The sequence below is a fragment of the Oncorhynchus clarkii genome, chromosome 33 (genome assembly GCF_045791955.1).
Source record: "Oncorhynchus clarkii lewisi isolate Uvic-CL-2024 chromosome 33, UVic_Ocla_1.0, whole genome shotgun sequence".
NCBI classification, from domain to species: domain Eukaryota; kingdom Metazoa; phylum Chordata; class Actinopteri; order Salmoniformes; family Salmonidae; genus Oncorhynchus; species Oncorhynchus clarkii.
The window spans coordinates 31,236,526-31,249,314 of record NC_092179.1 but is presented as its reverse complement, the minus strand read 5'-3'; the positions used below and the strand labels follow the sequence as shown (position 1 = coordinate 31,249,314).

The 12,789-nt window shown below is 39.9% G+C and overlaps 1 protein-coding gene across 1 annotated transcript in view; it reads right to left on the bottom strand.

The window, feature by feature from the left end:
- Window positions 1-12,789, bottom strand: part of LOC139393333 (ELKS/Rab6-interacting/CAST family member 1-like) — a 300,021-nt gene that overhangs the window by 108,919 nt on the left and 178,313 nt on the right. The gene's annotated exons all lie outside the window — the stretch shown is intronic.

Sequence of the window (12,789 nt, the reverse complement as noted above, 5' to 3'; positions counted from 1 at the left end):
TTTCCCATCGTTCCATAACCCATCATTCAGTAGGGCGACATGGGAACATGGCGGGGTTGGAGTAAACATCACGCTGCCTGGTGGAGCAGCAGATACTGACCTCCATCATGACACCATATCCTCTACCTCTCTCTACCTCTCTCTACCTCTCTCTCTACCTCTCGCTCTACCTCTCGCTCTACCTCGCTCTACCGCTCTCTCTCTACCTCTCTCTCTACCTCTCTCTCTACCTCTCGCTCTACCTCTCGCTCTAACTCACTCTACCTCTCTCTACCTCTCGCTCTACCTCTCGCTCTACCTCTCGCTCTACCTCTCGCTCTACCTCGCTCTACCGCTCTCTCTCTACCTCTCTCTCTCTACCTCTCTCTCTCTACCTCTCTCTCTACCTCTCGCTCTACCTCTCGCTCTACCTCTCGCTCTACCTCTCGCTCTAACTCACTCTACCTCTCGCTCTACCTCTCGCTCTACCTCTCGCTCTACCGCTCTCTCTCTACCTCTCTCTCTCTACCTCTCTCTCTCTACCTCTCTCTCTCTACCTCTCTCTCTACCTCTCGCTCTACCTCGCTCTACCTCGCTCTACCTCGCTCTACCTCTCTACCTCTCTACCGCTCTCTCTCTACCTCTCTCTCTCTACCTCTCTCTCTCTACCTCTCGCTCTACCTCTCGCTCTACCTCGCTCTACCTCGCTCTACCTCTCTACCTCTCTACCGCTCTCTCTCTACCTCTCTCTCTCTACCTCTCTCTCTCCATCTCTACATCTCTCTCTCTACCTCTCTCTCTCACTACGTCTCTCTTTCTTTCTCTCTTTCTCTGTCTCTCTCTCTCTCTCTCTCTCTCTAATTCAATTTAAGAGCTTTGTTAGCATGGGAAACATCTCTCTCTCTCCCTCCCTCCCTCCCTCCACAATACAGAACAGTCTGATCACGTCTCCATGTTTCTCCATGTTCTGATCCACAATCCAAATACACAGCCTTCCATCCACGAAGAACTGTTTCCTGTCTTTCTTTTTACCCTCTCTCTCTCTCTTCCAGAGAGTGAGAGAGAGAGAGAGTGAGAGAGAGAGAAAGAGAAAGAAAGAGAGAGAGAGACAGAGACAGAGAGACAGAGACAGAGAGAGAAAGAAAGAGAGAGAGAGAGACAGACAGAGAGAGGGTCGAGTTGGGTTAGAAAAACACTGCTTTCTGGCTTGTTGTCCAGTCTTTATGATTGCTTTGCAGAGGAGAGGGAGAACAGAGGGACTCAGAGAAGGAGAGAAGCTTGTGAAAGTTCATTGATGCTAACACGCCACGTATTGTAAGGCAGTCTGGGAGACAAGCATTTAGGTCACTGGGGTGGATTACATTATGAATCAGAATCAAACATATATGACTACCTGCCTTCAGAGGAGCTTAAACATTTATCCACAAACAGATTAAGACCAACGAGCCGAGCCCACAGATACAGTTGAAGTCGGAAGTTTACATACACCTTAGCCAAATATATTTAAACCCAGTTTTTACCATTTCTGACATTTAACCCTATTACAATTCCCTGACTTAGGTCAGTTAGGATCACCACTTTATTTTAAGAATATGAAATGTCAGAATAATAGTAGGAGAGAATGATTGATTTCAGCTTATATTTCTTTCATTTTGCCATGATGTCAAGCAAAGTGGCACTGAGTTTGAAGGTAGGCCTTGAAATACATCCACAGGCACACCTCCAATTGACTCAAATGATGTCAACTAGCTGTTTAAAGGCACAGTCAATTTAGTGTATGTAAACGTCTGACCCACTGGAATTGTGATACAGTGAATTATAAGTGAAATAATCTGTCTCTAAACAATTGTTGGAAAAATTACTTGTGTCATGCACAAAGTAGATGTCCTAACCGACTTTCCAAAACTATAGTTTGTTTACAAGAAATTTGTGGATTGGTTTAAAACATGTGTTTTAATGACTCCAACCAAAGTGTATGTAACCTTCCGACTTCAACTGTACATACACCTGGATGAGAAGGAGAGAAGAGAGTGATGGGGTGGTTTAAAGAGAGAGAGGGGTGAGGGGCAGAGATCAGCTGGGAGAGGATGGAGAGAGGTGAGAAATGGTTGTAAGAAAGACAAACTGGAGGCTAAAGTATGTTGGTACAGCTGGATGTTATAGTGTGTTGGTAGCTGGATGTTATAGTGTGTTGGTACAGCTGGATGTTATAGTGTGTTGGTAGCTGGATGTTATAGTGTGTTGGTAGCTGGATGTTATAGTGTGTTGGTAGCTGGATGTTATAGTGTGTTGGTAGCTGGATGTTATAGTGTGTTGGTAGCTGGATGTTATAGTATGTTGGTACAGCTGGATGTTATAGTATGTTGGTAGCTGGATGTTATAGTGTGTTGGTAGCTGGATGTTATAGTGTGTTGGTAGCTGGATGTTATAGTGTGTTGGTAGCTGGATGTTATAGTATGTTGGTAGCTGGATGTTATAGTGTGTTGGTAGCTGGATGTTATAGTATGTTGGTAGCTGGATGTTATAGTGTGTTGGTAGCTGGATGTTATAGTATGTTGGTAGCTGGATGTTATAGTGTGTTGGTAGCTGGATGTTATAGTGTGTTGGTAGCTGGATGTTATAGTGTGTTGGTAGCTGGATGTTATAGTGTGTTGGTAGCTGGATGTTATAGTGTGTTGGTAGCTGGATGTTATAGTGTGTTGGTACAGCTGGATGTTATAGTATGTTGGTACAGCTGGATGTTATAGTATGTTGGTAGCTGGATGTTATGGTATGTTGGTAGCTGGATGTTATAGTGTGTTGGTACAGCTGGATGTTATAGTATGTTGGTAGCTGGATGTTATAGTGTGTTGGTAGCTGGATGTTATAGTATGTTGGTACAGCTGGATGTTATAGTATGTTGGTAGCTGGATGTTATAGTGTGTTGGTACAGCTGGATGTTATAGTATGTTGGTAGCTGGATGTTATAGTATGTTGGTAGCTGGATGTTATAGTATGTTGGTAGCTGGATGTTATAGTGTGTTGGTAGCTGGATGTAATAGTATGTTGGTAGCTGGATGTTATAGTGTGTTGGTAGCTGGATGTTATAGTATGTTGGTAGCTGGATGTTATAGTATGTTGGTAGCTGGATGTTATAGTATGTTGGTAGCTGGATGTTATAGTATGTTGGTAGCTGGATGTTATAGTATGTTGGTAGCTGGATGTTATAGTGTGTTGATACAGCTGGATGTTATAGAATGTTGGTAGCTGGATGTTATAGTATGTTGGTAGCTGGATGCTATAGTATGTTGGTAGCTGGATGTTATAGTATGTTGGTAGCTGGATGTTATAGTGTGTTGGTAGCTGGATGTTATAGTATGTTGATACAGCTGGATGTTATAGTATGTTGGTAGCTGGATGTTATAGTATGTTGATACAGCTGGATGTTATAGTATGTTGGTAGCTGGATGTTATAGTATGTTGGTAGCTGGACGTTATAGTATGTTGGTAGCTGGATGTTATAGTATGTTGGTAGCTGGATGTTATAGTATGTTGATACAGCTGGATGTTATAGTATGTTGGTAGCTGGATGTTATAGTATGTTGGTAGCTGGATGTTATAGTATGTTGGTAGCTGGATGTTATAGTATGTTGATACAGCTGGATGTTATAGTATGTTGGTACAGCTGGATGTTATAGTATGTTGGTAGCTGGATGTTATAGTATGTTGGTAGCTGGATGTTATAGTATGTTGGTAGCTGGATGTTATAGTATGTTGGTAGCTGGATGTTATAGTATGTTGGTAGCTGGATGTTCTAGTATGTTGGTAGCTGGATGTTATAGTATGTTGGTAGCTGGATGTTATAGTATGTTGGTACAGCTGGATGTTATAGTATGTTGGTACAGCTGGATGTTATAGTATGTTGATGCAGCTAGATGTTATAGTATGTTGGTAGCTGGATGTTATAGTATGTTGGTAGCTGGATGTTATAGTATGTTGGTACACCTGGATGTTATAGTATGTTGGTACAGCTGGATGTTATAGTATGTTGGTAGCTGGATGTTATAGTATGTTGATACAGCTGGATGTTATAGTGTGTTGGTAGCTGGATGTTATAGTATGTTGGTAGCTGGATGTTATAGTGTGTTGATACAGCTGGATGTTATAGTATGTTGGTAGCTGGATGTTATAGTATGTTGTTAGCTGGATGTTATAGTATGTTGGTAGATGGATGTTATAGTATGTTGGTAGCTGGATGTTATAGTATGTTGGTAGCTGGATGTTATAGTATGAAGATACAGCTGGATGTTATAGTATGTTGGTAGCTGGATGTTATAGTATGTTGGTAGCTGGATGTTATAGTATGTTGGTAGCTGGATGTTATAGTATGTTGGTAGCTGGATGTTATAGTATGTTGGTACAGCTGGATGTTATAGTATGTTGGTACAGCTGGATGTTATAGTATGTTGATACAGCTGGATGTTATAGTATGTTGGTAGCTGGATGTTATAGTATGTTGGTAGCTGGATGTTATAGTATGTTGGTACACCTGGATGTTATAGTATGTTGGTACAGCTGGATGTTATAGTATGTTGGTAGCTGGATGTTATAATGTGTTGGTAGCTGGATATTAAAGTATGTTGGTAGCTGGATGTTATAGTGTGTTGGTAGCTGGATGTTATAGGATGTTGATACAGCTGGATGTTATAGTGTGTTGGTAGCTGGATGTTATAGTATGTTGGTAGCTGGATCTTATAGTATGTTGGTACAGCTGGATGTTATAGTATGTTGGTACAGCTGGATGTTATAATATGTTGGTACAGCTAGATGTTATAGTATGTTGGTAGCTGGATGTTATAGTATGTTGGTAGCTGGATGTTATAGTATGAAGATACAGCTGGATGTTCTAGTATGTTGTTAGCTGGATGTTATAGTATGTTGGTAGCTGGATGTTATAGTGTGTTGATACAGCTGGATGTTATAGTATGTTGGTAGCTGGATGTTATAGTATGTTGATACAGCTGGATGTTATAGTATGTTGGTAGCTGGATTTTATAGTATGTTGGTAGCTGGATGTTATAGTATGTTGGTAGCTGGATGTTATAGTATGTTGATACAGCTGGATGTTATAGTATATTGGTAGCTGGATGTTATAGTATGTTGGTAGCTGGATGTTATAGTATGTTGGTAGCTGGATGTTATAGTATGTTGGTAGCTGGATGTTATAGTATGTTGGTACAGTTGGATGTTATAGTGTGTTGGTAGCTGGATGTTCTAGTATGTTGGTAGCTGGATGTTATAGTATGTTGGTAGCTGGATGTTAAAGTATGTTGGTACAGCTGGATGTTATAGTATGTTGGTACAGCTGGATGTTATAGTGTGTTGGTAGCTGGATGTTATAGTATGTTGGTACAGCTGGATGTTATAGTATGTTGGTAGTTGGATGTTATAGTATGTTGGTAGCTGGATGTTATAGTGTGTTGGTAGCTGGATGTTAAAGTATGTTGGTAGCTGGATGTTATAGTGTGTTGGTAGCTGGGTGTTATAGTGTGTTGGTAGCTGGGTTTTATAGTATGTTGGTAGCTGGATGTTATAGTGTGTTGGTAGCTGGATGTTATAGTGTGTTGGTAGCTGGGTTTTATAGTATGTTGGTAGCTGGATGTTATAGTATGTTGGTAGCTGGATGTTATAGTTTGTTGGTAGCTGGGTGTTATAGTGTGTTGGTAGTTGGATGTTATAGTATGTTGGTAGCTGGATGTTATAGTGTGTTGGTAGCTGGATGTTATAGTATGTTGGTAGCTGGATGTTATAGTGTGTTGGTAGCTGGATGTTATAGTGTGTTGGTAGCTGGATGTTATAGTATGTTGGTAGCTGGATGTTATAGTATGTTGGTAGCTGGATGTTATAGTATGTTGGTAGCTGGATGTTATAGTATGTTGGTAGCTGGATGTTATAGTATGTTGGTAGCTGGATGTTATAGTATGTTGGTAGCTGGATGTTATAGTGTGTTGGTAGCTGGATGTTATAGTGTGTTGGTAGCTGGATGTTATAGTGTGTTGGTAGCTGGATGTTATAGTATGTTGGTAGCTGGATGTTATAGTATGTTGGTAGCTGGATGTTATAGTATGTTGGTAGCTGGATGTTATAGTATGTTGGTACAGCTGGATGTTATAGTATGTTGGTAGCTGGATGTTATAGTATGTTGGTACAGCTGCATGTTATAGTATGTTGGTAGCTGGATGTTATAGTGTGTTGGTAGCTGGATGTTATAGTATGTTGGTAGCTGGATGTTATAGTATGTTGGTACAGCTGGATGTTATAGTATGTTGGTAGCTGGATGTTATAGTATGTTGGTACAGCTGGATGTTATAGTGTGTTGGTAGCTGGATGTTATAGTGTGTTGATACAGCTGGATGTTATAGTATGTTGGTACAGCTGGATGTTATAGTATGTTGGTAGCTGGATGTTATAGTATGTTGGTAGCTGGATGTTATAGTATGTTGGTACAGCTGGAGAAGGGAAGTGGCTTGGTGGTTGGGTTTTATAGTGTGTTGGTAGCTGGATGTTATAGTATGTTGGTAGCTGGATGTTATAGTATGTTGGTACAGCTGGATGTTATAGTATGTTGGTAGCTGGATGTTATAGTATGTTGGTACAGCTGGATGTTATAGTATGTTGGTAGCTGGATGTTATAGTGTGTTGGTAGCTGGATGTCAGTATGTTGGTAGCTGGATGTTATAGTATGTTGGTAGCTGGATGTTATAGTATGTTGGTAGCTGGATGTTATAGTATGTTGGTGGTTGGGTGTTATAGTATGTTGGTAGCTGGGTTTTATAGTATGTTGGTAGCTGGATGTTATAGTATGTTGGTAGCTGGATGTTATAGTGTGTTGGTAGCTGGGTGTTATAGTGTGTTGGTAGCTGGATGTTATAGTATGTTGGTAGCTGGATGTTATAGTGTGTTGGTAGCTGGGTGTTATAGTATGTTGGTACAGCTGGATGTTATAGTGTGTTGGTAGCTGGATGTTATAGTGTGTTGGTAGCTGGATGTTATAGTATGTTGGTAGCTGGATGTTATAGTATGTTGATACAGCTGGATGTTATAGTATATTGGTAGCTGGATGTTATAGTATGTTGGTAGCTGGATGTTCTGGTATGTTGGTAGCTGGATGTTATAGTATGTTGGTAGCTGGATGTTAAAGTATGTTGGTACAGCTGGATGTTATAGTATGTTGGTACAGCTGGATGTTATAGTGTGTTGGTAGCTGGATGTTATAGTATGTTGGTACAGCTGGATGTTATAGTATGTTGGTAGTTGGATGTTATAGTATGTTGGTAGCTGGATGTTATAGTGTGTTGGTAGCTGGATGTTAAAGTATGTTGGTAGCTGGATGTTATAGTGTGTTGGTAGCTGGGTGTTATAGTGTGTTGGTAGCTGGGTTTTATAGTATGTTGGTAGCTGGATGTTATAGTGTGTTGGTAGCTGGATGTTATAGTGTGTTGGTAGCTGGGTTTTATAGTATGTTGGTAGCTGGATGTTATAGTATGTTGGTAGCTGGATGTTATAGTTTGTTGGTAGCTGGGTGTTATAGTGTGTTGGTAGTTGGATGTTATAGTATGTTGGTAGCTGGATGTTATAGTGTGTTGGTAGCTGGATGTTATAGTGTGTTGGTAGCTGGATGTTATAGTATGTTGGTAGCTGGATGTTATAGTATGTTGGTAGCTGGATGTTATAGTATGTTGGTAGCTGGATGTTATAGTATGTTGGTACAGCTGGATGTTATAGTATGTTGGTAGCTGGATGTTGTAGTATGTTGGTACAGCTGCATGTTATAGTATGTTGGTAGCTGGATGTTATAGTGTGTTGGTAGCTGGATGTTATAGTATGTTGGTAGCTGGATGTTATAGTATGTTGGTACAGCTGGATGTTATAGTATGTTGGTAGCTGGATGTTATAGTATGTTGGTACAGCTGGATGTTATAGTGTGTTGGTAGCTGGATGTTATAGTGTGTTGATACAGCTGGATGTTATAGTATGTTGGTACAGCTGGATGTTATAGTATGTTGGTAGCTGGATGTTATAGTATGTTGGTAGCTGGATGTTATAGTATGTTGGTACAGCTGGAGAAGGGAAGTGGCTTGGTGGTTGGGTTTTATAGTGTGTTGGTAGCTGGATGTTATAGTATGTTGGTAGCTGGATGTTATAGTATGTTGGTACAGCTGGATGTTATAGTATGCTGGTAGCTGGATGTTATAGTATGTTGGTACAGCTGGATGTTATAGTATGTTGGTAGCTGGATGTTATAGTGTGTTGGTAGCTGGATGTTATAGTATGTTGGTAGCTGGATGTTATAGTATGTTGGTAGCTGGATGTTATAGTATGTTGGTAGCTGGATGTTATAGTATGTTGGTACAGCTGGATGTTATAGTATGTTGGTAGCTGGATGTTATAGTATGTTGTTACAGCTGGATGTTATAGTATGTTGGTAGCTGGATGTTATAGTGTGTTGGTACACCTGGATGTTATAGTATGTTGGTACAGCTGGATGTTATAGTATGTTGGTAGCTGGATGTTATAATGTGTTGGTAGCTGGATATTAAAGTATGTTGGTAGCTGGATGTTATAGTGTGTTGGTAGCTGGATGTTATAGGATGTTGATACAGCTGGATGTTATAGTGTGTTGGTAGCTGGATGTTATAGTATGTTGGTAGCTGGATCTTATAGTATGTTGGTACAGCTGGATGTTATAGTATGTTGGTACAGCTGGATGTTATAATATGTTGGTACAGCTAGATGTTATAGTATGTTGGTAGCTGGATGTTATAGTATGTTGGTAGCTGGATGTTATAGTATGAAGATACAGCTGGATGTTCTAGTATGTTGTTAGCTGGATGTTATAGTATGTTGGTAGCTGGATGTTATAGTGTGTTGATACAGCTGGATGTTATAGTATGTTGGTAGCTGGATGTTATAGTATGTTGATACAGCTGGATGTTATAGTATGTTGGTAGCTGGATTTTATAGTATGTTGGTAGCTGGATGTTATAGTATGTTGGTAGCTGGATGTTATAGTATGTTGATACAGCTGGATGTTATAGTATATTGGTAGCTGGATGTTATAGTATGTTGGTAGCTGGATGTTATAGTATGTTGGTAGCTGGATGTTATAGTATGTTGGTAGCTGGATGTTATAGTATGTTGGTACAGTTGGATGTTATAGTGTGTTGGTAGCTGGATGTTCTAGTATGTTGGTAGCTGGATGTTATAGTATGTTGGTAGCTGGATGTTAAAGTATGTTGGTACAGCTGGATGTTATAGTATGTTGGTACAGCTGGATGTTATAGTGTGTTGGTAGCTGGATGTTATAGTATGTTGGTACAGCTGGATGTTATAGTATGTTGGTAGTTGGATGTTATAGTATGTTGGTAGCTGGATGTTATAGTGTGTTGGTAGCTGGATGTTAAAGTATGTTGGTAGCTGGATGTTATAGTGTGTTGGTAGCTGGGTGTTATAGTGTGTTGGTAGCTGGGTTTTATAGTATGTTGGTAGCTGGATGTTATAGTGTGTTGGTAGCTGGATGTTATAGTGTGTTGGTAGCTGGGTTTTATAGTATGTTGGTAGCTGGATGTTATAGTATGTTGGTAGCTGGATGTTATAGTTTGTTGGTAGCTGGGTGTTATAGTGTGTTGGTAGTTGGATGTTATAGTATGTTGGTAGCTGGATGTTATAGTGTGTTGGTAGCTGGATGTTATAGTGTGTTGGTAGCTGGATGTTATAGCATGTTGGTAGCTGGATGTTATAGTATGTTGGTAGCTGGATGTTATAGTATGTTGGTAGCTGGATGTTATAGTATGTTGGTAGCTGGATGTTATAGTATGTTGGTAGCTGGATGTTATAGTATGTTGGTACAGCTGGATGTTATAGTATGTTGGTAGCTGGATGTTATAGTATGTTGGTACAGCTGCATGTTATAGTATGTTGGTAGCTGGATGTTATAGTGTGTTGGTAGCTGGATGTTATAGTATGTTGGTAGCTGGATGTTATAGTATGTTGGTACAGCTGGATGTTATAGTATGTTGGTAGCTGGATGTTATAGTATGTTGGTACAGCTGGATGTTATAGTGTGTTGGTAGCTGGATGTTATAGTGTGTTGATACAGCTGGATGTTATAGTATGTTGGTACAGCTGGATGTTATAGTATGTTGGTAGCTGGATGTTATAGTATGTTGGTAGCTGGATGTTATAGTATGTTGGTACAGCTGGAGAAGGGACGTGGCTTGGTGGTTGGGTTTTATAGTGTGTTGGTAGCTGGATGTTATAGTATGTTGGTAGCTGGATGTTATAGTATGTTGGTACAGCTGGATGTTATAGTATGCTGGTAGCTGGATGTTATAGTATGTTGGTACAGCTGGATGTTATAGTATGTTGGTAGCTGGATGTTATAGTGTGTTGGTAGCTGGATGTTATAGTATGTTGGTAGCTGGATGTTATAGTATGTTGGTAGCTGGATGTTATAGTATGTTGGTAGCTGGATGTTATAGTATGTTGGTACAGCTGGATGTTATAGTATGTTGGTAGCTGGATGTTATAGTATGTTGGTACAGCTGGATGTTATAGTATGTTGGGAGCTGGATGTTATAGTGTGTTGGTACACCTGGATGTTATAGTATGTTGGTACAGCTGGATGTTATAGTATGTTGGTAGCTGGATGTTATAATGTGTTGGTAGCTGGATATTAAAGTATGTTGGTAGCTGGATGTTATAGTGTGTTGGTAGCTGGATGTTATAGGATGTTGATACAGCTGGATGTTATAGTGTGTTGGTAGCTGGATGTTATAGTATGTTGGTAGCTGGATCTTATAGTATGTTGGTACAGCTGGATGTTATAGTATGTTGGTACAGCTGGATGTTATAATATGTTGGTACAGCTAGATGTTATAGTATGTTGGTAGCTGGATGTTATAGTATGTTGGTAGCTGGATGTTATAGTATGAAGATACAGCTGGATGTTCTAGTATGTTGTTAGCTGGATGTTATAGTATGTTGGTAGCTGGATGTTATAGTGTGTTGATACAGCTGGATGTTATAGTATGTTGGTAGCTGGATGTTATAGTATGTTGATACAGCTGGATGTTATAGTATGTTGGTAGCTGGATTTTATAGTATGTTGGTAGCTGGATGTTATAGTATGTTGGTAGCTGGATGTTATAGTATGTTGATACAGCTGGATGTTATAGTATATTGGTAGCTGGATGTTATAGTATGTTGGTAGCTGGATGTTATAGTATGTTGGTAGCTGGATGTTATAGTATGTTGGTAGCTGGATGTTATAGTATGTTGGTACAGTTGGATGTTATAGTGTGTTGGTAGCTGGATGTTCTAGTATGTTGGTAGCTGGATGTTATAGTATGTTGGTAGCTGGATGTTAAAGTATGTTGGTACAGCTGGATGTTATAGTATGTTGGTACAGCTGGATGTTATAGTGTGTTGGTAGCTGGATGTTATAGTATGTTGGTACAGCTGGATGTTATAGTATGTTGGTAGTTGGATGTTATAGTATGTTGGTAGCTGGATGTTATAGTGTGTTGGTAGCTGGATGTTAAAGTATGTTGGTAGCTGGATGTTATAGTGTGTTGGTAGCTGGGTGTTATAGTGTGTTGGTAGCTGGGTTTTATAGTATGTTGGTAGCTGGATGTTATAGTGTGTTGGTAGCTGGATGTTATAGTGTGTTGGTAGCTGGGTTTTATAGTATGTTGGTAGCTGGATGTTATAGTATGTTGGTAGCTGGATGTTATAGTTTGTTGGTAGCTGGGTGTTATAGTGTGTTGGTAGTTGGATGTTATAGTATGTTGGTAGCTGGATGTTATAGTGTGTTGGTAGCTGGATGTTATAGTATGTTGGTAGCTGGATGTTATAGTGTGTTGGTAGCTGGATGTTATAGTGTGTTGGTAGCTGGATGTTATAGTATGTTGGTAGCTGGATGTTATAGTATGTTGGTAGCTGGATGTTATAGTATGTTGGTAGCTGGATGTTATAGTATGTTGGTAGCTGGATGTTATAGTATGTTGGTAGCTGGATGTTATAGTGTGTTGGTAGCTGGATGTTATAGTGTGTTGGTAGCTGGATGTTATAGTGTGTTGGTAGCTGGATGTTATAGTATGTTGGTAGCTGGATGTTATAGTATGTTGGTAGCTGGATGTTATAGTATGTTGGTAGCTGGATGTTATAGTATGTTGGTACAGCTGGATGTTATAGTATGTTGGTAGCTGGATGTTATAGTATGTTGGTACAGCTGGATGTTATAGTATGTTGGTAGCTGGATGTTATAGTGTGTTGGTAGCTGGATGTTATAGTATGTTGGTAGCTGGATGTTATAGTATGTTGGTACAGCTGGATGTTATAGTATGTTGGTAGCTGGATGTTATAGTATGTTGGTACAGCTGGATGTTATAGTGTGTTGGTAGCTGGATGTTATAGTGTGTTGATACAGCTGGATGTTATAGTATGTTGGTACAGCTGGATGTTATAGTATGTTGGTAGCTGGATGTTATAGTATGTTGGTAGCTGGATGTTATAGTATGTTGGTACAGCTGGAGAAGGGAAGTGGCTTGGTGGTTGGGTTTTATAGTGTGTTGGTAGCTGGATGTTATAGTATGTTGGTAGCTGGATGTTATAGTATGTTGGTACAGCTGGATGTTATAGTATGTTGGTAGCTGGATGTTATAGTATGTTGGTACAGCTGGATGTTATAGTATGTTGGTAGCTGGATGTTATAGTGTGTTGGTAGCTGGATGTCAGTATGTTGGTAGCTGGATGTTATAGTATGTTGGT